General features: G+C 47.6%; 1 protein-coding gene across 4 annotated transcripts in view; it reads left to right on the forward strand.

Annotated features, from left to right (window-relative positions):
• The window catches only part of LOC121857782, a 94,336-nt gene that overhangs the window by 42,205 nt on the left and 29,565 nt on the right, over positions 1-22,566 (forward strand). Inside the window, exon 1 of one of the 4 annotated variants that reach the window (XM_042353974.1) lies at positions 9,081-10,105. The exons of 1 other annotated variant lie outside the window; for it this stretch is intronic. The gene's annotated coding sequence lies outside the window, so the exon portion shown is untranslated. Of the gene's footprint in view, positions 1-9,080; positions 10,106-14,720; positions 15,007-22,566 lie in introns of those variants that run through there. 2 more of the 4 variants (XM_042353975.1, XM_042353973.1) reach the window with 2 other exon arrangements.

Below are 22,566 nucleotides of genomic sequence, written 5' to 3' on the forward strand. Positions count from 1 at the left end.
GTTCACCCTAGGACCAGGAGAAATGGGGATCATACCTGACCTGACCTGAACAAAGAACCATGTTAGCGACCCTGAATTTTGACCTGGGGCAAGGGGGGGGGGGACCTGACGTGACCTGACCTGAATTAAGAGCCAGGAAACAAGCACTGGTGACCTGGAACCGGAATATCACGAAGATGACCTGGAGATTCGACCTGTCTCTCGCTCATCCAGGCTGGTGTGGATGCGTGACTCCCCCACCAACACCTGGGGCCAGATTCCTCACCCTCTCTGTTTTATCTTCCCTCACTTCCTCCTGCTCTCTACTCCCTTCCTCCTTCTCTCCATCTTCTCTGCCTCACTTCCCAATCTCCTTTCTCTCTCTATTGTCTTCCCTTTCTTCCCCCCTTTCTCTCTACTCACTTCTCCTGCCCTACCTTACTCTCGTCTCTACTTTCCATTTCCTTCGCTCTCTTTCCCCCTTACTTCCTCAGCCACCCACACACTCACCAACACACCCACCCACCCACCAACACACTCACTGGAGAGGCTAACCCACAAGTCAAGACCTCTGTGGCTCCCCAAGACAGTCAACAGTCTTAATTTGAGGCTGTGTCAGCCACCGCCATCCATTAACCTGTCATTACGGTCGTGATTACCAGTCAGGGTCGTTTGTCACCCCATTACCTGATCCAACAACACAGAACTCTTGACCAACGGAGAAATAACTGTTTATTTACTTCCTCAAAGGAATACGTGTCATCAACGCTACAGCCAATCAGTCCCACTCATCATCTTGTGACATCAGCCTTTTTCATGACGCCATAACATTACAACCAATCAAACCTAGACATTTAGTGACGTCTGTTTTTTCATGGCGTCATAGCATTACAACCAATTAGTCTTATAAATTTTGTAACGTCAACATTTTTTCCTGGCGTTAATATCAACAAAATCATTACGAACATAAATATTGTTGTTCAATTCCGGGAGGAGGTTATGTAATCGCCCCTTTCCTTTCTTCCCTCTCTTTCCTCCCCTCCCCCTCCCCCCTTCTCACTTCCCGTCTCTCGGTTCCCTCCATTACCGTGCCCCGTCTACAGTTCTACATATTTAATAAACATTCCTTCCTGTCTCTAGTATTCAGTCTTTACCAATTCTTGAATCCGGAACTTATCTATTTAACTCTCTCTCTCTCCCCCCCCCCCCTTCATCCTCGCCTCCCACCCTTCCTGTTTCCTCTCTCTCTCTCTGCCTGCCTCTCTATCCATCCGAATATATCCACGAACGTGACACTGTTTTCCTACACCACCACCACCATCAACGCCTCCAACACTACCACCAACACCATCTCCACCACCACCTACCCCACTGATTCTCACAATGAGGATGATTTTGATGATGATGAGGATGATTTTGACGGTAATGATGATAATGACGAAGATGATTTTGATGATGTTGACGATGTTAATGGCGATAATGATGATGATTTTGACGACAATGACGATAATGACAATGATGGACTCTGCCTACCTGAAAGATTTACCCCTGAAGACTGTTGACAGTACTAGAGGCGACTTAAGATGGTCACCACACGTTGGTCCACTCAAACACTCACACATTGTTTTGGTCAGGGCAGTTTCCGCCTTTACTTTCTTGATTGATGAAGTTGTCTTTCCTGGGTGAGTTTTTTTTATGTTTCTTCAGTGTTTCGTCAGTCAGTTTCCGCCTTTCCTTACTGTTAGCTGACAATGTTTTATCCGCTTGAGGGAGTTTTTTTTTCAAGGGGTGACTCGATGGCTCGGGTGATCAATTCGTGTGTGTGTGTGTGTGTGTGTGTGTGTGTGTGTGTGTGTGCGCGTGTGCGTGTGTGCGCGTGTGCGCGTTCCTCTTCTGATTTTAATTTTTTTTCCCTCTTTCCATCTTCCTCCCTCTAGCTTGGTTTAGGTAAGTCTCTCTCTTGACACTGTTTACCTCGCCCCCTTCATCAGTAGTTTACCTGTGTATTGTTCTGTGCTCGTTCCCAGGCTTAATTCAGCACGTACAGGTAGATCCACACACACACACACACACACACACACACTCTCTCTCTCTCTCTCTCTCTCGTTCTTATAACCATGGTAGTTTCTGTGTGTGTGTGTGTGTGTGTGTGTGTGTTTCAGTAAGGCAGATGGTACAGTCTGGTGGTCAGTTTGTTACCTAAAAAATAAAATAGAGATACAAAAGTGTTGGTCATCGACAGCTTCGTGCCTGTCGAGGAGTGGACGTCGGTCACCACAACACACACAAGTGGACCACCGTGCTCTCATTCATGATTCTTGCCATTCACAGCAACACACAATTGCAGTCTCCCACGCCCACACAGACACACACGAGAGGCGAGAACACTCAGACTCTCTCTCTCTCTCTAAATGGCCACTTAAGAATACATTTGCTTAGATTGTTTGCACACAGGTACTCTTACTATTTGTACGGTAAACAAGCATAAACACTTACAAACATCCTCACAGGACTACACACACACATACACACACACACACACACACACACACACACACACACACACACACTAGAGTCTGCTGCACCTAGGGAAGGAATCACGTGAGGGGAGGACCACAGGAATGTAGTGGGTGCTTCTGATGTTTCCTTCCTCCTGCTGGTACCAGGTCGTCCTCACACTGTGTATCTCTCACCTCCTACACCCCCCCCCCTCCTCCCTCACGCCCTACATGCGTCACCTGTCTCTCCCTCCGTCAGTCGTAATGCATCGTCATCCCCCGGTAGGCAGGTGTGGGTCGGCCGCTTCGTCAGTGAATTAAGGTCCTCTGGGGCTGATTGGTAGCGGGTCATCTCACACACTTGTTGTTCACGTTCTTTTCTCTGTCCTTCAGTGGCACTGTGTCGTCGCCCCGTGCTAGGAGGCCGTCAGGTCCTCTCCTACGTGTGTATGTAAGGGTCCTCCACCTAGTCCGTTGTGTAGAGGGCCTTCTGTTATGACTGACTGTAGAAAGCCTTGTGTTGTGACTGTCTGTAGAGGGTTTTATGTTGTGACTGTCTGTAGAGGACCTTCTCTTGTGACTCTGTAGAGGGCCTTCTGTTGTGTGTCGCTGGCTTCATGTGGTCACAGGCGTCAAGGAGTGTTCCAGACAAGGTTTCGTCTTTACCAGATCATAAGACATTCCGTGTTGTTTGACCCCAGCACCCTGAGCCTTGAACCTGAACGCTAATGGACTCACATTAAGGGAAACACTTAAGAAATCAACAAGTCATACGAACAACAGACAAAATCATGGCTCATTTATCACTACTAAAATACAATCGTTAAAAAAAAAAGTCAGGAAATAAATTAAAATCTTGACAATGACACCCAGTTAAAGTTTAAGTGTCTTCAAACATATTGTCCTAACCCTTCATGGTTTTCCGTTCATTGAGTCAACAGCACAAAGTAACTAACCTTCCTCCCGCCTCACGTGAACCCCTGGGAAGCCTTCCACACTCGCGCCCTGACACACACAATCCAGTAATGACAGTTCACAGAATTACTCATCGAGAAGAATGGCACAGACACCCAGAACAATGTTGATAATAAGCCGTCAACAGGATGGTGTGAATGGGTTGTGTACAGGGAGGAAGCGTCAAGTTGGCGCCAGAATTGTGTAGGTGTCGGTAGAGCGCGGGAAAATGTGTCATGATCTAAGTGTCTCGTTATCCCTTGACGAGACTGTACTTAATACGTTTTCTATCCTTGTCGACGGGAAAGTGTTTGACTTCCTATCGAGTGTTTGACCTCCTGCTGAATGTTTTACCTCCCACTGAGTGACCTCCTGCTGAGTGTTTGACCTCCTGCTGACTGTTTGACCTCCTGCTGACTGCTTGACCTCCTGCTGAGTGTTTGACCTCCTGCTGACTGTTTGACCTCCTGCTGAGTGTTTGACCTCCTGCTGACTGTTTGACCTCCTGCTGACTGTTTGACCTCCTGCTGAGTGTTTGACCTCCTGCTAGAAACTCGTACCTGTGCACCCCTTCATTTTACAGTGTTCCTCTCCTCCTCTCTGTATTACTCTCTCTTACTTCCGCTCGTCAACACCATCACGTTTTGGCGCGAACAAACCATTTAAATAATTCCTTTGGACAAAAGCCAATTTACTACGTTAACCACTGGGATGTAATTGCCAACAGCCTTGTTATGGTGATTGATGTCGGCTCGTAACCAGCCTCTAGCGGTAGTTAGGGCTTGTTTGGTTATTCTTCGTCTTTCTTTCTTTCTTTCACAGTTCGTTTTAGCTTCTCTCATTTATCTTGTATGTAAACACCACACTTAATATCTTGAGGACGAGCGACTGAAATAGTTTCTTCGGACGGTAAAAACCATCAACCAGTTACAACTCCGTCAAAAGAGTGTTAAACCATCGTCCTCACGGTGATTAACGCAGCTGTCACTGCATTACTAACGTGTGTAGAAGTGTAAACAAACAATACTCTTACGTGTTCGTTCTGACCAGAGACCTGTAGGCTGGTCCCGTAGGCTAGACCCCTTGGAAGGACCTGGGTGACTTCACTCATGGGCTGGGCCACATGGAGGGTCTTGGGGCTGGACCACTGAGTAGGACCTGGAGCCTGGACCACTGGGAAGGACCTGGAGCCTGGACCACTGGGAAGGACCTGGAGCCTGGACCACTGGGTAGGACCTGAAGCCTGGACCACTGGGTAGGACCTGAAGCCTGGACCACTGGGTAGGACCTGAAGCCTGGACCACTGGGAAGGACCTGGGGCCTGGACCACTGGGGAAGGACCTGGAGCCTGGACCACTGGGGAGGACCTGGGCCTGGACCAAGGACCTGGAGCCTGGACCACTGGGAAGGACCTGGAGCCTGGACCACTGGGGGAAGGACCTGGAGCCTGGACCACTGGGAAGACCTGGAGCCTGGACCACTGGGGAAGGGACCTGGGCCTGACCACTGGGAAGGACCTGGAGCCTGGACCACTGGGAAGGACCTGGGCCTGGACACTGGGAAGGACCTGGAGCCTGGACCACTGGGAAGGACCTGGAGCCTGGACCACTGGGTAGGACCTGGAGCCTGGACCACTGGGGAGGACCTGGAGGCTGGTCGGTCTATGGCGAAACTCCCTGTGGTTGTGAGGGGGCCACTCAAGGCCAGCGTCACCCCAGGTCACACACACACACACACACACACACACACACACACACACACTGCGAAAATGTATCTTGAGGGGAGGAAGGAGGGGTGGGGCCGTGGGGCGAAGGAAGGCGGCTGGGGGTGGGGTCGTGGGGGTGGAGACTGGGGTGGGGTCGTGGGGGCGAAGGAAGGCTGGGGTGGGGTCGGGGGGGGTGGAGGAAGGCTGGTGGGAGTCGTGGGGGGCGAAAGAGGGGGTGGGGCCGTGGGGGTGGGGAGGAGGAAGGCTGCGGTGTAATCCAACATTGTATTTACACTTGTACTCATTCATACCAGCGACCCACACACACACACCACCTCGGGCTGCTCACACTTAACATGCCTGGCGCGCCTCTTGTGCGTCGCGCGTCACGGAACACAAGAACGAGTTTTACGATTTCTCAGTCGCTATTCTCAATACGCTGGAACATATGAAGTAAAAGTCAAGACAAGTTATCTAGCTTGTCTTCTAAATTATTTGGTAAGTTGTGTTAGGTTGCGTTAAGTTGGGAGATCACCTGAAGATAAGGCACCCCAGTTAAGATAAAAGGTTAGGTTAAGTTACATTTAGGGTAGATTTGGTTACGTTAAGTTTAGGTTAGGTTAGACTCGGGGTTAGGTTAGCCTGGAGGTCCGAGTATTTGTTGAGTCCTCTGTAAAAACACTTCCATGTTTCCCGTTTTCTTTAAGCCGTGATTCAAGATTATAGTGCATTGTGAGTGCCCGACTTTCACCAGGAAGCCTTTAATTAATACCAGCTGAGTCACACCACCTGCCACTTGACCCACACACGGTGCACAGGGAGTGGTGAAGGATGATCTACACGGTGCACAGGGAGTGGTGAAGGATGACTTACACGGTGGACAGGGAGTGGTGGAGGACGACCTACACTACACTGTAAAAAGCTCTTGCACTTCTATCATAGTTTACCATATTATATCGCCTAAAATTCTCGTTTTCTATAATGACGAAAATTTCACTCTAGCGACATACACTTTTTGAGAATATCTACCGAAACTTTTAAACTTGTGACACTCAGAATTATTAAAACAAAAGTGATCGTGAATTAGTCATTACCTGCACTAAACCAAACGTGACAGAAATAAAAATAAATCGTAGCGAGTAGAATGTTCACGGTCCGGAAACGGAGACAATCAATTAAATGACAAAACATAGCCAAGACTAAATAATTTTAACGCCAAGTTTTTGACTCCGATTAACACAGCGAAATTCTGCACCAAGTTGATGTCGTTTAACGGTGTTTTGGTAAATGTTCGGGAAATGTCATTGTGGTCGAGAAACTGAATGTAATTATTATATTCTCGTCTGATATATCATTATGGAGTTTCTAGCCTCGCTCAAAACAAATTGGATCACGTAAATATTTCTCAATCTGGAAACTTTCCTTCTTTCTTTCTTTTATAAAATTTTCCATTATTCTAGTGTAACGTCTCCACTACACTATTTTCCTTCACTCTTCTTATCGTCTTTATCTTCTCACTCCACTTATCTCACCTCCCCCCCACAACTTCCCCCTCCCCCCACCCCCGCTGACAACATTCACTAGTCCGCCACTGGTCGATCACTTGGCTCGTTTATTCCTTAAAAATGTTGAGTTTCACTAAGTTTTCTCTCTTCTCTCCCGCAGCTGGTGGGTGAGAGGAGGCTGCATCAGGCCAGCCACCAGTGGTCACTCGCGTCCTGCACCGTCAACAACCCCAGGCTGTCCCTCACAGCGTTCCTTCCCGGCCTGCACCAACACCAGTGGTCTGTGGAACAACAAGACATCTTTTTCCTCAATAACTGGTGGGTTATTTTCCCCACACCAGCAGTTTTCCTCGGGCTACCCTCAGCTGCCTGCTTCACCGAGCAGGCAGGTCACAGGAGGCGCCAAAGAAAGCCTTAGTCACGATGGGTCAGAGTGGCGCTCCAGAATCTGATGGGCTGACCAGAGTGAATAATTCATCATCACCTAAGAGGGTCGATGTAGTGATGGGGCGGTGCTTCCCGCTGCCTGGCCCGAGTCACCAGGTAGGCGGCACCACCGTCCCCGTGGTGAGAAGTATTGTTTACAAGGACGAGCGAGGAGTCCCAGTCACCAAGACGACGACAAGTTTCATTAGGATAGACAACCATCCACGAGACAGACAGATGGAAAGACAGAAAGAAGATGCAACTGATTTACCGCTTCACCCGCCCCAGGGAGTTGATGGACCGAGGAGTACAGGGAAGTCGACAGTTATCCAGCAGAACGGCGGCGTCCCGTCTTTTAGGGGAAGATCGAGTATTCGTCTCGTGTCTTCTAGGAGCGACGAAAGCGAATCACATTACCAAAAGTTGCAAGAAGGTGAGGGAACGGCCAACGGGGTTCATGCAGATGTTCCCAAACATCGGCCGATTTTAAGGCGATCACAATCTGTGGTTCCACCTGAAACAAAGGAAACAAAATCCGGCAGTATCTTCACCGACACTTCTAATACTGAAATTGAAAGAAAATCCCACATGGAAGCGTCGGCCAAGGAAGATCTTAGCGGCCGGAAAGCGTGGGAGATAACACAAAAAAATAAAGCGCTTTTGAGAGAAGAGTTCTTCAAGGTGCCATACGAGGAGTGTAACAGAGAAGCAGCGAGAAGTCTGGGAGGACGACTCAACAAGTCTGAACCAAGACTGCACACGGTCGGGAAGGACAGGAAGAAGAGGAACTCCCTCTCGTATAAGCGCAGAGTTCATTTTGATCTGGACGACGATGTGGAGGATGAGAAGAACACAAGAAACAACATGAGGATGCGCCATTCAAGATCATTTGAAGACTCCAGCTACAGGCAGACGGAGGTGGCCCCTCCCAAGAAAGTTGTGGTTTCAATATATACCATTGACGATGGATCCAAGAGAGTAAGGCAAGTGGATAGTCACATCAACTCCTGTAACATGTCCGGAGAATCTCCCCTCCTGTCCGGGAATTCAGTAAGTCAAAATCAAGTTCCTAAAAACAAAACTCCGATCCGCATTAAAAATCCTCGACCTACTGATCTCGACTCAACAGTTGTCACGGGGCATTGTGAAAATCCAACTAACATGGAGCCTTTCAAATTCGAGAAACAAAGGAACACAGTACCCTCAACAGCCAGCGCGGTGACGTCAAGGATCTTGGTGGTTGATGAGAATGATAACTTTAAGACGAACTACACAAAATCCTCAACTCGTGTTCCTGCACACGGCCACAGCCCTCCAACCTTGCCCCCTCAGCCATCAGTCCGCCCTCGCTTATCTTCTGTCGCCAGCGCGCGCACCGCCAACACAGCAACTGTTCCGCCTTCGTCACCCCAGCAAATACCAAAGACTAACTCTCTCAAGAACGACCAATTACCTGCCACTGTACAGCCAGGTCCTGTCCCCGCCCCGCGCACGTCCCACCCTCAACTCTCAAGATGTCAGTCACTTCAAGGTTATCACAAGACTACATCTCCAGTATCCCAGCCCTCGTCCTCAGCACCGCTTGCTAAACTTCGCCCAGATTTCTTGAAGCTGACAATCACACCGACACAAACACCATCGTTCACAGACTCATCTTCCTCCACAGACTCTCCCTCATCTACACAGACACCTTCACCCTTGCAAAGACCCATTTCCTCAAAAACACCCACCATCTCGTACTCAGTCATATCCCCACAAACACCCACACTATGCCACCTGCCCACAACCCCACAAACACCTTCACCCTCACCCACATACTACCCCTTAAACACACCCTCATTTACACAACCAACACCACCCACACACCTATCCTCACTCATACACCCACCCACACAGACCCCCTCACCCACACACTCACCCTCACAGACACCCACACACTCACCCTCACAGACACCCACACACTCACACTCACCCACACACACACCCTCACACACACCCTCACAGACACCCACACACTCACCCTCACAGACACCAACACACTCACCCTCACAGACACCCACACACTCACCCTCACACTCACCCACACAGACACCTTTCTCCAGGGCACCAGTTCCCACACCTCGTAAGCGCTCATCAGTTCCACAGCAAACTTCGAAATCCTCCTCACAGCCTCCCACGAGTCCCACTTCACAAATCACTAACCAAAACCTCTCACAGTCTTATCCTCGTTCTTACCACCCCACCTCACAGCCCTCTACTCAGCTCGCTTCAGAGTCCACTTCTCGTCTCACTGCTGAAGCCCTCATCAATCCGACCTCACAGCTCTCTATCCGCCAGCCCTCACAGCCCCGCCCCGCCTCACCGTTTTCCACCCACCCTAAATCACAGCCCTCAACCCCACCCACTTCACAACCTCGTGCCCACCATACGTCACAACCACACACACAACCAGATTCACGTTTTTCTTGCCACCCCAGACAAACCCCAACCCATCACATATCTCACTATTCTTCAAGTCCCTTCACCCACCCTATTTCCCACAAAACTGCCCACACCACCTCAAAATATCCACCTCACACTCAGAGTTCTACAAATTACAATTTACATAACCCCAAAACTTTCGGTGATCCACGCCAACACAGAATTTCAGACGCTTCAAAAAGATCTGATAGTCACCCTATAAAATTCAACAAAGAAAACGAGCAAGTGAAAATGAGATGGATGAAAACGGATCATAACGAGAAGAGGAACTCTGTTAACATCATGATGACAAAGGGAGAAAGCTACTCCAAACATAACATCATATTAAGCAGTCACATAACATCAGGAATGCCCACAGTCACAGTCAGGAAGATCATCGTCCCAGTTTCGGCTCCGGCAAGATGTTCGCCGTCACCGACACCGTCCTGTGCTTCATCGAGCTGCTCGTTTGGTTCATCAGGCAGCTCCTCTGGGTGCTTCTCTGGTTCTCCCTCCCCTACACCTACACCGTCGCCCACGAGAATAAGGGCGTCTGGAGTACCAACAGATCTATAAAGGTTAGTCTCAATTTCTTACTGATGTTACTTGTGTGTGTGTGTGTGTGTGTGTGTGTGTGTGTGTGTGTGTGTGTGTGTGTGTGTGTGTGTGTGTGTGTGTGTGTGTGTGTGTGTGTGTGTGTGTGTGTGTGTGTGTGTGTGTGTGTGTGTGTGTGTGTGTGTGTGTGTGTGTGTGTGTGTGTGTGTGTGTGTGTGTGTGTGTGTGTGTGTGTGTGTGTGTGTGTGTGTGTGTGTGTGTGTGTGTGTGTGTGTGTGTGTGTGTGTGTGTGTGTGTGTGTGTGTGTGTGTGTGTGTGTGTGTGTGTGTGTGTGTGCAGATCTTCACCTGGTAGTATATAATGTTGATGTACAGTGAACAAAAATAAATTCTGCACCTTTATGGTATTATACAATATGACTCACCGGATCAATAATTCTGAACAACACTCATTTACGCGGGTGATTCCTGTTAATTTCTCTGTATTAACTATATGTGATATAAAAAATTCATCATGCTGGTTGTACAATGCATCACACCGGAGACTCCAACCTTACCAATTTAACATGGCCTCAGTTAGTGATCGTTGCAGAGGCCATCAGACCAAGGGGTGTAGAATATTTTTTTGCTGACTATAGACACAGTAAAAAAGGGTATCGCGCAGGGTGAGGGGGTCTGCTGACTTCCGTAATGATCCATACATTACCTGATGTGCCAGGAGGGTTGGTATGCGTGCCTGTATGGCAAAGGTTTCCACCTACCTATGGTAGGGCTATACGTCCCACAGGACCGGCATAATATGAGCAACATCATTACATTAATTATCTCACACGCATATCCCACTTTCCGCTCGTTCATGGTGTCCTACTGTTTCGCATATAATCCGTGCGGTACGTTTTTTTTATTGTGTACAGTGATCATACCTGTTGGTGATAGTGTTTACAATAAGTTTATTTGTACGTCAAGAGTATCAACACATCAATCACCAGCTGGGCAGTCTACACGGAAAAGATACACATGTATACACAAGGCTTAAGGCAGTGTAGGTGCGACGACTAACTGCTGGAGTACACTGACAATATTTTCACGTTGTGTAAAGTGGTTAACAATTGGAGATGATTTAGTCATATTCAGGCTTTATACTCTGCTCTGTCACTATCGCCTCCTCTCCTCGTCTCTCCATCCTCTTTCTTCCATCCAATCTCTCTTCTCTTCTTCTCGTATTTTCTCTTATTTTCCTTTCCTCATCCTTCCGTCTCATCACTTCTCCCCAAAACATTTTCCCATCTGTCTTATATTGTCCCTCTATCCCTCATCTTTCCTTCTCTCTCTTTTTTCTCCTCTTCTCTCCTCCCATTCCCTCCTATACATTTATTCCTGTAACTATACTTTTGTTATTATTTACGTTGGTGTTCCTCCTCAGGTTATTGGAGTACAGTAATTACAGGACTATGAGCGTGTTGCTGTTAACGAGGACACTTGATGCGCGTATAAGCTTGGAACCTTGTGGAAAACTGACCACAGAAACTCTAATAAAGAGCATTAGTATTATAACGTATTAATTGTGGTGGTTGTCTGTGGTCACTTGGTTTTTAAAGCTACCCACACATTGAATCCTTCGAACGCCTTAAGTCGGTGCAAAAAACTTATAGAATAATATAACCTGTTTTATTTTTTATTCTTTGTGGTATTTAGGTTAATTCGAACTATTATTATCAGCCCTAAAAGATTCAGGTTGGCTAGAGAGAGAGAAACATATCTTCAATACACCACCTGAATTACCATAGCTGTAACTACTATAAATATCTTGGTGTTAGACAAATATGTTGCATCACTCATGTAAACAACTCTCGATATTTCTTAGGCAAGGGAGTGTGGGATGTTGGGGCCCTGGGATGTTGGGGCCCTGGGATGTTGGGGCCCTGGGATGTTGGGGCCCTGGGATGTTGGGGCCCTGGGATGTTGGGGCCCTGGGATGTTGGGGCCCTGGGATGTTGGGGCCCTGGGATGTTGGGGCCCTGGGATGTTGAGGCCCCTGGGATGTTGGGGCCCTGGGATGTTTGGGGCCCTGGGATGTTGCCTGGGATGTTGGGGCCCTGGGATGTTGGGATGTTGTGTGATGGGATGAGGGGATAAGGTGAGAGGGTGGACTTTACCACTATCTCTCCTCTCCACTCTCCTCTCTCTCCTCTCTCCTCTCTCCTCTCACTCCACTCTCCTCTCTCTCTCTCTCCTCCTCTCCTCCCCTCTCCACCTCTCTCCCTCTCTCTCTCTCTCTCCTCTCCTCCCCCACCTCTCTCCTCTCTCTCCACCCTCTCTCTCTCTCTCTCTCCTCCCTCACTCCACTCCTCCACCCACCTCTCTCCTCCCCCTCCTCTCCTCTCTCCCTCCTCTCCTCTCTCTCCTCACCCACCCTCTCTCTCCTCTCTCCTCTCCACCTCTCCTACCTCTCTCCTCTCACTCTCCCTCTCTCCCCCTCCTCCCCACCTCTCTCTCCTCTCTCCTCTCCTCCTCCACCTCTCCTCCCACCCTCTCTCCTCACTCTCTCCTCTCCTCTCTCTCTCTCTCCTCACCCACCCCTCACTCCAGCCACTTTGGAGTATCCTGTCTTCCATATCCTCCTCTTCCTTCTTCCTCTCTTATCTCTACTTCTTTCCTTCTTTATTCTCTTCCTTTATCATCTGTTCTCACCATTTCCTTCCCTTTCCTCTCCTCTTTTATTATTATTTTGCCTTTCCCACCTGTCTCCCTCATCTCCCTCCTCCCTCCACCACTGTCTCCCCACCTCCTCCCCTCCACCACTGTCTCCCTCACTCCTCCCCCCCCACCATCAGTCTCCCTCACCTCCCTCCCTCCACCACTGTCTCCCCCACCTCCCTCCCTCCACCCCAGTCTCCCTCACCTCCACCACAGTCTCCCTCATCTCCCTCCCTCCACCACTGTCTCTCACTCCCTCCCCCCACCATCAGTCTCACCTCCCTCCCCCTCCACCACTGTCTCCCCCACCTCCCCTCCTCCACCCCAGTCCTCACCTCCCTCTCCACCACTCCCTCACCTCCCTCCCTCCACCACTGTCTCCTCACCTCCCTCCACCACCTCCCTCCCTCCACCACTGTCTCCCTCACCCTCCCTCCCCCACCATCAGTCTCCCTCACCTCCCTCCTCCACCACTGTCTCCTCACCTCCTCCCTCCACCACTGTCTCCCTCACTCTCCCCCACCATCAGTCTCCTCACCTCACCTCCACCACAGTCTCTCATCTCCCTCCCTCCACCACTGTCTCCCTCACTTCCTCCATCAGAGAGTTACACCAAGTCACAGCCTCAACTATAAACATTTACTTATTATCAGGAAGAAATAAATTATTGGAGCGTATTTATATCTAGTTAAGGTGTGTGTGTGTGTGTGTGTGTGTGTGTGTGTGTGTGTGTGTGTGTGTGTGTGTGGACCCAGAATCACTGTCAATTAATCATACAAGACTGGAGAAGTCACGTTTCATGTTCCCAGTTAGCAGTAGTATGATTTTTGTGGCCCCATAGACACACTGTAAATATCTCCTTTACACACCTGACTTGAGAGGTTCCATAAACAAACAACACGAGGCCATCTGTGACCCTGGAGCGCCCCCAGACGTAAGGTGTTTGTGGGGGGGGGCATGTATTAGCGTGTCTACTGGCCAGGTCGTGTTTTGTTTGGACATCTGCCAGTGTGTTTGTCAGTGTTGTGGATTCCTGTTTACTCGCCTACCTCACTACCATGTACAGTTGGTATATTTACATGCCATAAACTTGTGAACTATGTGAGTTATTCAACCTCTGGGTGGACGATGGCTTCCCTTGCACTTGAAATCGTGTTTTATGTAGCTCACCTACAAACCTAACCTAACCTAACCTTCTACATCCAGATTCAAGTCTTTATTTAGTACAGTCTCACTACGAGGTACAGAACGTCATATATGTTTTTACACAAGTTTATTTTTAAAACCAATAAAACCTGCGGGTGTCTTAAATTTAGATACAAAATTCAGATGTATTTATTAGCTATAAGCACGTTCACTTGTATCGTGTACAGTAGAGTCGGGGTCATACGTTTTTTTTAGTGAAGCATTGGAACTTACTGAAATGCGTCTCTGAACCTATATTTATCCTCTGTTCAAATTTGATACGATTTTGTGTGTGTGTGTGTGTGCGTGAATGCAACAATTATAGTGTATCTGTGGACCTAAAATCAGCGTCACACTAACTCTTCACAACTGTTTGACTAATTTTGTAGAGGTGTTGTTACTGGCTGGTTTGTCAACCTAATGGAAACAGCTGGATTATCTATTTGCATTGTTTGTACACCTGAACTGTCTGTATATGTAGTGTACCTGTGTACAGAACATGGTGAATCAATGTGAACGTGTATAACGAATATACTGAACAAATATCTAACTAGCACCAGTCAGGGGACACAAGTACGCTGAGACTATCTTAACTGGATACATTCATTTATCAGTAGTTAGTTGGCAAAATTAAGCGCATAGTTTGGCTGTAAATCCAGAAAAATGATGGTAAGGTGCTGTAATCCCTCGCTGGCAACGCCCGGCACATCATTACCGTCACCACGCGTTCAACGTGGAGTTGTGGCGAACTGGCGACGACGGTGGTGGGGCATGTGGCGGCCAGTTGTTGCTGGGACGTGAGAGTGAGAGGACTTGACGGCGGCCTCTCTCTAACAGTTAGTGACCCACGGAGACTGAACTCTGCTAATGTTGACCCTCTAAACTCGGACTATTTATCTGTAGTGTTAACGAATTACATCCTTGGGTAACTTGTCATTCAGAACCGAAGACGCATCGGCAAAACAAATGTGTAGCGATGGCGACCATTTGACAGTATTGTACATTGACACAACAACGCAGTGACACGTTCGTAATGGCATCCGGTGAGTACACGGTGCAAGAGGATATTACTGGACGATTGACACGTATAGTTTTGCTCTGGTGATCCTCTCCCTAAACAACTCCCTCCGCCCACGCTGTATGTAATGGTGAAGGATGAGCTATTGTGACCAAGTGGTAATTGGTCAGGAAGGTAGTGACCCCTGACCCCGCACACCCTACTTGACCTGTTGTAACCCTGTGTGAGTAGGGCAGTGAGAGGGAATGTCTGTCAGTGTTTAGGGAGTGAGAGGGAATGTTTGTCAGTGTTTAGGGAGTGAGAGGGAATGTTTGTCAGTGTTTAGGGAGTGAGAGGGAATGTTTGTCAGTGTTTAGGGAGTGAGAGGGAATGTTTGTCAGTGTTTAGGGAGTGAGAGGGAATGTTTGTCAGTGTTTAGGGGTGAGAATGTTTGTCAGTGTTTAGGGGTGAGAATGTTGTCAGTGTTTAGGGAGTGAGAGGGAATGTTTGTCAGTGTTTAGGGGGAGAGGAATGTTTGTCAGTGAGAGGGAATGTTAGTGAAGTGAGTCAGTGTTTAGGGAGGAGAGTTTGTCAGTGTTTGTCAGTGTTTGGGGTGAGAGGAATGTTTGTCAGTGTTTAGGGAGTGAGAGGGAGTGTTTAGAGAGGGAGTGAGAATGTTTGTCAGTGTTTAGGGAGTGAGAGAATGTTTGTCAGTGTTTGTCAATGTTTGTCAGTGTTTAGGGAGTGAGAGGAATGTTTGTCAGAGGAATGTTTGTCAGTGTTTAGGGAGGAGGGAATGTTTGTCAGTGTTTAGGGAGTGAGAGGAATGTTTGTGTTTAGGGGTGAGAGGGAATGTTTGTCAGTGTTTAGAGGAATGTTTGTCAGTGTTTAGGGAGTGAGAGAATGTTTGTCAGTGTTTAGGGAATGAGAGGAATGTTTGTCAGTGTTTAGGAATGAGAGAATGTTTGTCAGTGTTTAGGGGTGAGAGGGAATGTTTGTCAGTGTTTAGGGAGGAGAGGAATGTTTTGTGTTTAGGGAGTGAGGGATGTTTTTCTGTGTAGAGCAGTGAGGAGGATGTCTGTCTGTGTAGAGCAGTGAGGGAGGATGTCTGTGTGTAGTGAGCAGTGAGGAGGATGTCTGTCTGTGTAGGGCAGTGAGGGAGGATGTCTGTGTGTGGAGCAGTGGAGGATGTCTGTGTGTGTGGGAGCATGTCTGTCTGTGTGAGGAGTCTGTCTGTGTAGTGAGGGAGGAGTCTGTCTGTGTAGAGCAGGGGAGGATGTCTGTCTGTGTAGAGCAGTGAGGGAGGATGTCTGTCTGTGGCAGCAGTGAGGGATGTCTGTCTGTGTAGAGCAGTGAGGGAGGATGTCTGTGTGTAGAGCAGTGAGGGGCTGTCTGTGTGTGAGCAGTGAGGGGCTGTCTGTCTGTAGAGCAGTGAGGAGGATGTCTGTCTGTGGAGCAGTGAGGGAGCTGTCTGTGTCTGTCTGTGTAGAGCAGTGAGGGAGGATGTCTGTCTGTGTAGAGCAGTGAGGGAGGATGTCTGTGTGTAGAGCAGTGAGGGAGGATGTCTGTGTGTAGAGCAGTGAGGAGGATGTCTGTGTGTAGAGCAGTGAGGGAGGATGTCTGTGTGTAGAGCAGTGAGGGAGGATGTCTGTGTGTGGAGCAGTGGGGGGATGTCTGTGTGTGTAGAGCAGTGTGAGAGCAGGAGGATGTCTGTGTGTGTGAGAGCAGTGTGTGTGTGTAGCAGTGAGGAGGATGTCTGTCTGTGTAGAGCAGTGAGGGAGGATGTCTGTGTGTAGATGCAGTGAGGAGGATGTCTGTGTGTGGAGGGCTGTGTGGGGAGGAGGAGGATGTCTGTGTGTGTGCAGTGAGGGAGGATGTCTGTGTGTAGTGAGGGGAGGATGTCTGTGTGTGTGTGTAGAGCAGTGAGGGAGGATGTCTGTGTGTAGAGCAGTGAGGGAGGATGTCTGTGTGTAGAGCAGTGAGGGAGGATGTCTGTTAATATAATGGCGTTAGGTAGACAATTCTCTGGTAGTCAACATAATATCTTGGAGTCCTTTAAGATTTATGTTGTGTTGGTTGTCAGTCATATCTCTCTCTTTCTCTCAAAGAAGGTAATATTGACACTTGTGTATTTAAACGTGTGTGTGTGTACGTTCTCGAGTGCATGTGTGCGGTGCGTGTACCCCATTGTGTGTGTGGGGGGGCGGGGGACTCACAGGTGAGAAACCAACGCTCCTCCGCCAAGGGCCATCAACCCCCCACCTCTCTTTCCTTCTCTCCCCCCTTCTCCCCAGATACACGGCCACATTCCCTCCCTCCTACCCCAAGATGCCAGCCTCCTTTCCCCGTTCCAAGCACACTGTGTATACAATAGCCACATCACTTATCCCTGACAGAGGATACTAAGGCAGTATCCACACTTGGCATCTAGTAGCTGAACAAACATCTGTGTACCGAACTAAACAATGTAATGGAATTTGTCTGTAATATTTCATGCCATTTTATCCTGATCACTGGGGTCCGATAAACACCCATTGTGGCCTCTACTCTGTGATCCTTTTGTCCTACCGTTCACATGATGGTATGGGGTGTACAGTGAACTAGCTGCTGTCCTAAGTAAAATTCAAATTCAATTCCACCCTCCCTCCCTCCCCCACGGTGTAAAGTTATGAGGGATTTAGTAAAACCAAAGAAGTTTAACGGCATAAACAAAAATATATATATACTTCCCCGCTCACCTGCTTCAAGTAGATGATTTACATAAAATATCTTGAGAGAAATATTGAAGAGAGTAAAGTCAGCAATGATGATACAAGCGTCAGTGAGCGTGAGGCGGTGGTCGAGAAAACATCCTCATATTTCGCTCTAATGACAGTTTTTGGTCAGTGTAGACCAGCGGGGCGGTGGCTGGTACTAGAGAACACTGGTGGGAGATGTAAGTTCTTCTCTAGGTAAAGTTCGTTTCTTTGAGTTATTTTGAGCCTTTTTTTTTCAAGGTGGTAGTCTCTTATGGGCACAAACATGAGCATAGATTTAGTAATACGGGACTTGTATCATACAAGTTGTATGAGTAATGGAGATGAAAACTAACCTAGTATATACACACACGCACACAGCAGTGGCCATCAACTTATCAGAATGACTCTGCAGTTAAAACACCAGAACCCGGCCAGGAAGAAGAAAAAACATTAAATAAATACATAAACAATGTAATCAGTAGCTATGGTTTGTTATTGTTTATATGTCTTTGTGTTTAAGGTCTTTTTTATGTATATTACGCCAGGTACTTAGACCAGACAACAAACAGGACTAAGGAATGCGTTCAAGGTGGCCCACACGCTGCCGCTTTGCCTTCAGTCGAGAGCGTCGGCCCCTGGTGGCAAATTAAGGGCAGGTTGCTGTACACGTCTCGATAATTTTAAACCTTACGTCATCGTGGTCTTAACTGCATATAACCAAGTCTTGATAGGTATATGTTGCGTATAGGTTTGTTTTGGTGTTATAGCTATATAAGTTTGGTCTTGTTTGGTAAGTTTGTCTAGCCTTAACTGTGTCTATGTATTGGCACCGGAAGCCATTTTTGGTTATTATATGTAGACGTAATCTGCCAGTGAACAGTTTAGTTTCGGCAGGATATTTTTCCATGTGAGATTTCCATGAAAGAACCATAAAGAAATACAAAAATTATCAAGAGTGAGACAATATATGTACAGTATGTTTTGTTGTCAATGGTAAGAGAAACAATTGAGACCCTGCAATTGTGTGTAAATGAGGCAAAAGTCAGATCAGCAACCTGGGACTTGGTCACAATTTTTGTGATGCCATATTGAAGCAGGGTCTACCATTAGACAACTCATTATTGGAAAGTATTAGTTGAGTTTGTGGCGTTATGTATTATGTAGGAATTTATTACACACTATTCACATACTAGGAAAATGTAGAATGAAAGGAAAATAGGTTTTATAACTTAATTATGAAATGTGACGCTGAGACCAGGGGCACGACCCAAGATGGTTCGCTTGTCTACCACACAAGATCCAACCTGAGCCTAATATCAACCCACGTTTATCCTTAGCTTATCTAAACTTAAGCTAACCTAACCCAACCAAACCCACGTTTATCCTAACCTAACCTCTATAAGCCTAAACCAAACCAACTCGGTGTCAGGTTTTTTTTTTTTACGGCGTTTTAGTCGGCACCAAAAAACCTCCCCACCTGACCTGACTGATGGTTGTTTTTCGCGTTTAAGTTTTTGTTTTGTTTTTCCAAGTGAATGTTTTCCTCGGACTACAGACTTGGCAGTGCTTGGGAATACTCACATCATCCTCATTGTATCAGGATCTGGAACAAGATAAAATTGAATTAGATTTTTGTTATTTGGACGCTGACAGTGCCTGGACACAGAGAGCGGAAATGTTTAGTGAGTGTAGCGTGATATACAAAACAAGTGAATTGGGTCAATATTTTGTGGGTGGTGGAGGGTGAGGAGGTGCGTGTCAGTGGAGTTGATAAGTGTTGATACTTTTGCTTGGGTGTTAAGTTACATGTGTGTGTGTTCCGGGTCAGCACACGGCATACATTAACAGGTCAGCTTATTTCACCTGAAGATTAACCACCTTAATGCTACCCTGGGGTTACTGGAGCCTTAGGGTGGTTAATCTTCGGGTAAAATAAGCTGGGGTGTTTACTGTTAAGGTGATTTAGTAACACTATGTATGTCTGTTGATGTATAGCACCAAATCCCACCAATTAATTCCCCAGTAATGTGAGGATAACTAAAGCTCAATTAAGTTAAACTAAGGTTAGGAAGGTGCCGGAATATCTTACCAAGTCATCTACAAATAGTAGGCTAATAATACATGCATACGTATATATGTTGACTTTCTATATAAACAATAATAAAAGTGTTAATGGTAATAATAATGACAATAATAACAAAATTAGAAAACTACTAAAGTGTTTTTAAGAAGTAGTACTGTAGGTGGAAGAGTGACGTGTGTCGACCTCGTTAGCTCTGATCCTTAATTACACACTCGTTGCCTACTTCGCCGCCTCCCACACACACACTCGATACAGTACCATCACCCTGCACACCGTCAGTGGGCGTTGTTCCTGGAATTGGAAACTGACACAAATTATCGTTATCAAATCCCGGATGTAGCTGGGTTTAATTTAGGGTTAGGTTAGGGCTTAACATAGTCTAACCAAGGAAGATAATCTAGAAAGGAAATGCATGGAAATGGATGTTGATGAGAGATGACATAATTATATGGAAATGTACAGACATATTAAAGAAATGAACCAGAAATAAAGTAAATGGGGTGGGATTATTAAAAGCAAAGGCAATAAGATCCTGTTCGAGGCAGAAGTAAAAGAGAGACGGGCAGAGTTTGTAGAAGAACTATACAATGGTATAAAAATCGACAAGTAATGATTTTAACTGTTGCCCTTATTTACATAACGTCGGGGTAGGTAGACTGAAGGGGCGTGGCTGGCTGTTACAGTGGTATGAACAGCGATACACAGGATACAGCGGTCATGGGTGCAAGGTCATGACATGCAATTATGTTTTTACCAGTTGTACAGGATGCACTTCGTCATAAATACAAAAGAGAAATCCCATTGGAGTTTTGAGTCACACGAGCAGGTGACGTACTGATCACACAGTCGAAATTATCGTCATAATATCTGTTCTCCTGGGCTGTGAGGCTCAGCTGCCTCTTGTTCCGTTATGATTTTTAAGTCACGCCTCGGTGGACCTTACCGCCCAACATTTGTGGTCTTGAACTGTAACATGAACAGTTCACTTACGGAAGCTTGTCATTGTTGTGGTGGTGCGGTCATCAGTAATAATTTATCCTGCTTGGTTGTGTGTCAGTGGTTAGCCGAGCGGGAATGCATCTTCACAGGGCAGGTTTTCTTAAAGCGGATTCCGGGAGTACATCTTCGGTAGACAAGCTGACACGTGACTACCTGTGCCTCAGGGGATGTACTCCACAAGTCCCAGACACCCGGAAGAAGGGTGGAGTGTGGCTCAGGTGGGCGGTGCGTGTGTGGCAAATTGTTAGGTAGGGTGGAGATACACTTAGCATCATGGTGCGTAGCCGCGGCTCTCCCGAGACCAGCCTGGATGATGGTGATAGTGATGATAATGGTAGCTGTTACGGGCGTCATGATACAAGACGAAAGTTAGGGGAAAGCGAGAGAAGGTGTAGGGAGGGAACCACGGGGTCACTCACCCCTGACTAGAAAACATAACCACCTAGTGAGTCTCGCCTCCTCAGTCTCCTCCACCAGGTACGGCCAGGCGAGGACGCTGTGTGAGGCTGGGCTGGCAACAGGTGCGTGCTGAGAGGTGTTCGGGGTGACCTCTACCCCTTCAAGCTCCGACGAATCTCTGAGAATCCTGAGACAAAGTTTGTTCTCAAATTTCCCCAGCGGGCTAGACGGTGTGTTTACTCAGAAGACACAGTACCACACCCCACAGTGAGGTAGAGGGTAAACACATGAAGTTCATTATCACAAAACATCCATCACTCCCCAGGGCCTCACCTGTGATGAACTAACAGCTGAAGAACTTGTCCCGGTGCACCACGTCAATGACCACTGTTGGGTCTTGTGGAAATAACTGTGAAATGGAGCACTTATGTTATTGTATCTGTTATACTCTCCCTGTCTCGAGTATCACTTCAAGTAGCAGGTAGTAAAATGGAGGATAGGAGGTGAGAAGAGGGCCACACTGCTGGAGGGCGAGAAGAGGGCCACACTGCTGGAGGGCGAGAAGAGGGCCACACTGCTGGAGGGCGAGAAGAGGGCCACACAGATGAAGAAATATGACAAGTTAATCCATCACACTAAACTGTCATACTGGTGGCACAAGAGAAGGGTGTTCAGTGTTGGCTGTGTGTGTGGGGCTCGGGGTACTCCCAAAGGTTCGCTCGTTGTATGTCCTCGTGAATGGCGAGTCTCGCAACACGCCATTGGTCACCTTTTTCTAAAACACAAGAAGAGTAAAAGTCGAAATTCGCATCAAAATCACACTGGAGTACGTTCACTTAGCACCAGTTATGGGAGAAGTTTACACTGAGAACCTACCGTACCTAAAGCCGATGCATCTACTCAACACCAGTTTGTAGACAGAATTACCCTAAGTGTTGGTCCGTCTTTATGGCCGCCCCGCCCCCTCCCCGTAGTTGTGTTACCTGGCCGCCTCGCCCCGTGTAACACAGTAATTACAGGTGTGGGAGTATAACTGGAGGCAGATGCAGTATCGGTGTGTGTTGGGGGTTAGGGAGGAACCTGTAGTGTGCCAGCAGGTGTGTTGTTGTATCCTAGGTGTGTGCCCCAAGTGTGTATGTACTCGTAGATTGAACAGCTGTGTACGCTTGTGTGGTGTGTAATTGTGTGCATGGTGAGGCTACAGATACACAGGGATGGCCGGTTATGTGATATGTATGGCATCTCGACCTATATTGGTACTGAAGTTCATATGATGATCCCCCTCCCCCTCACTCATCGGGCCATAACCCACCTTGCCCACACCTACGGACAGGTATTTCACTCAGAGTTTTACATCAATTATGTTCGCTCGCCAAATTCTGTGACG

This window comes from Homarus americanus, unplaced genomic scaffold (assembly GCF_018991925.1).
Source record: "Homarus americanus isolate GMGI-L3 unplaced genomic scaffold, GMGI_Hamer_2.0 scaffold16712, whole genome shotgun sequence".
NCBI classification, from domain to species: Eukaryota; Metazoa; Arthropoda; class Malacostraca; order Decapoda; family Nephropidae; genus Homarus; species Homarus americanus.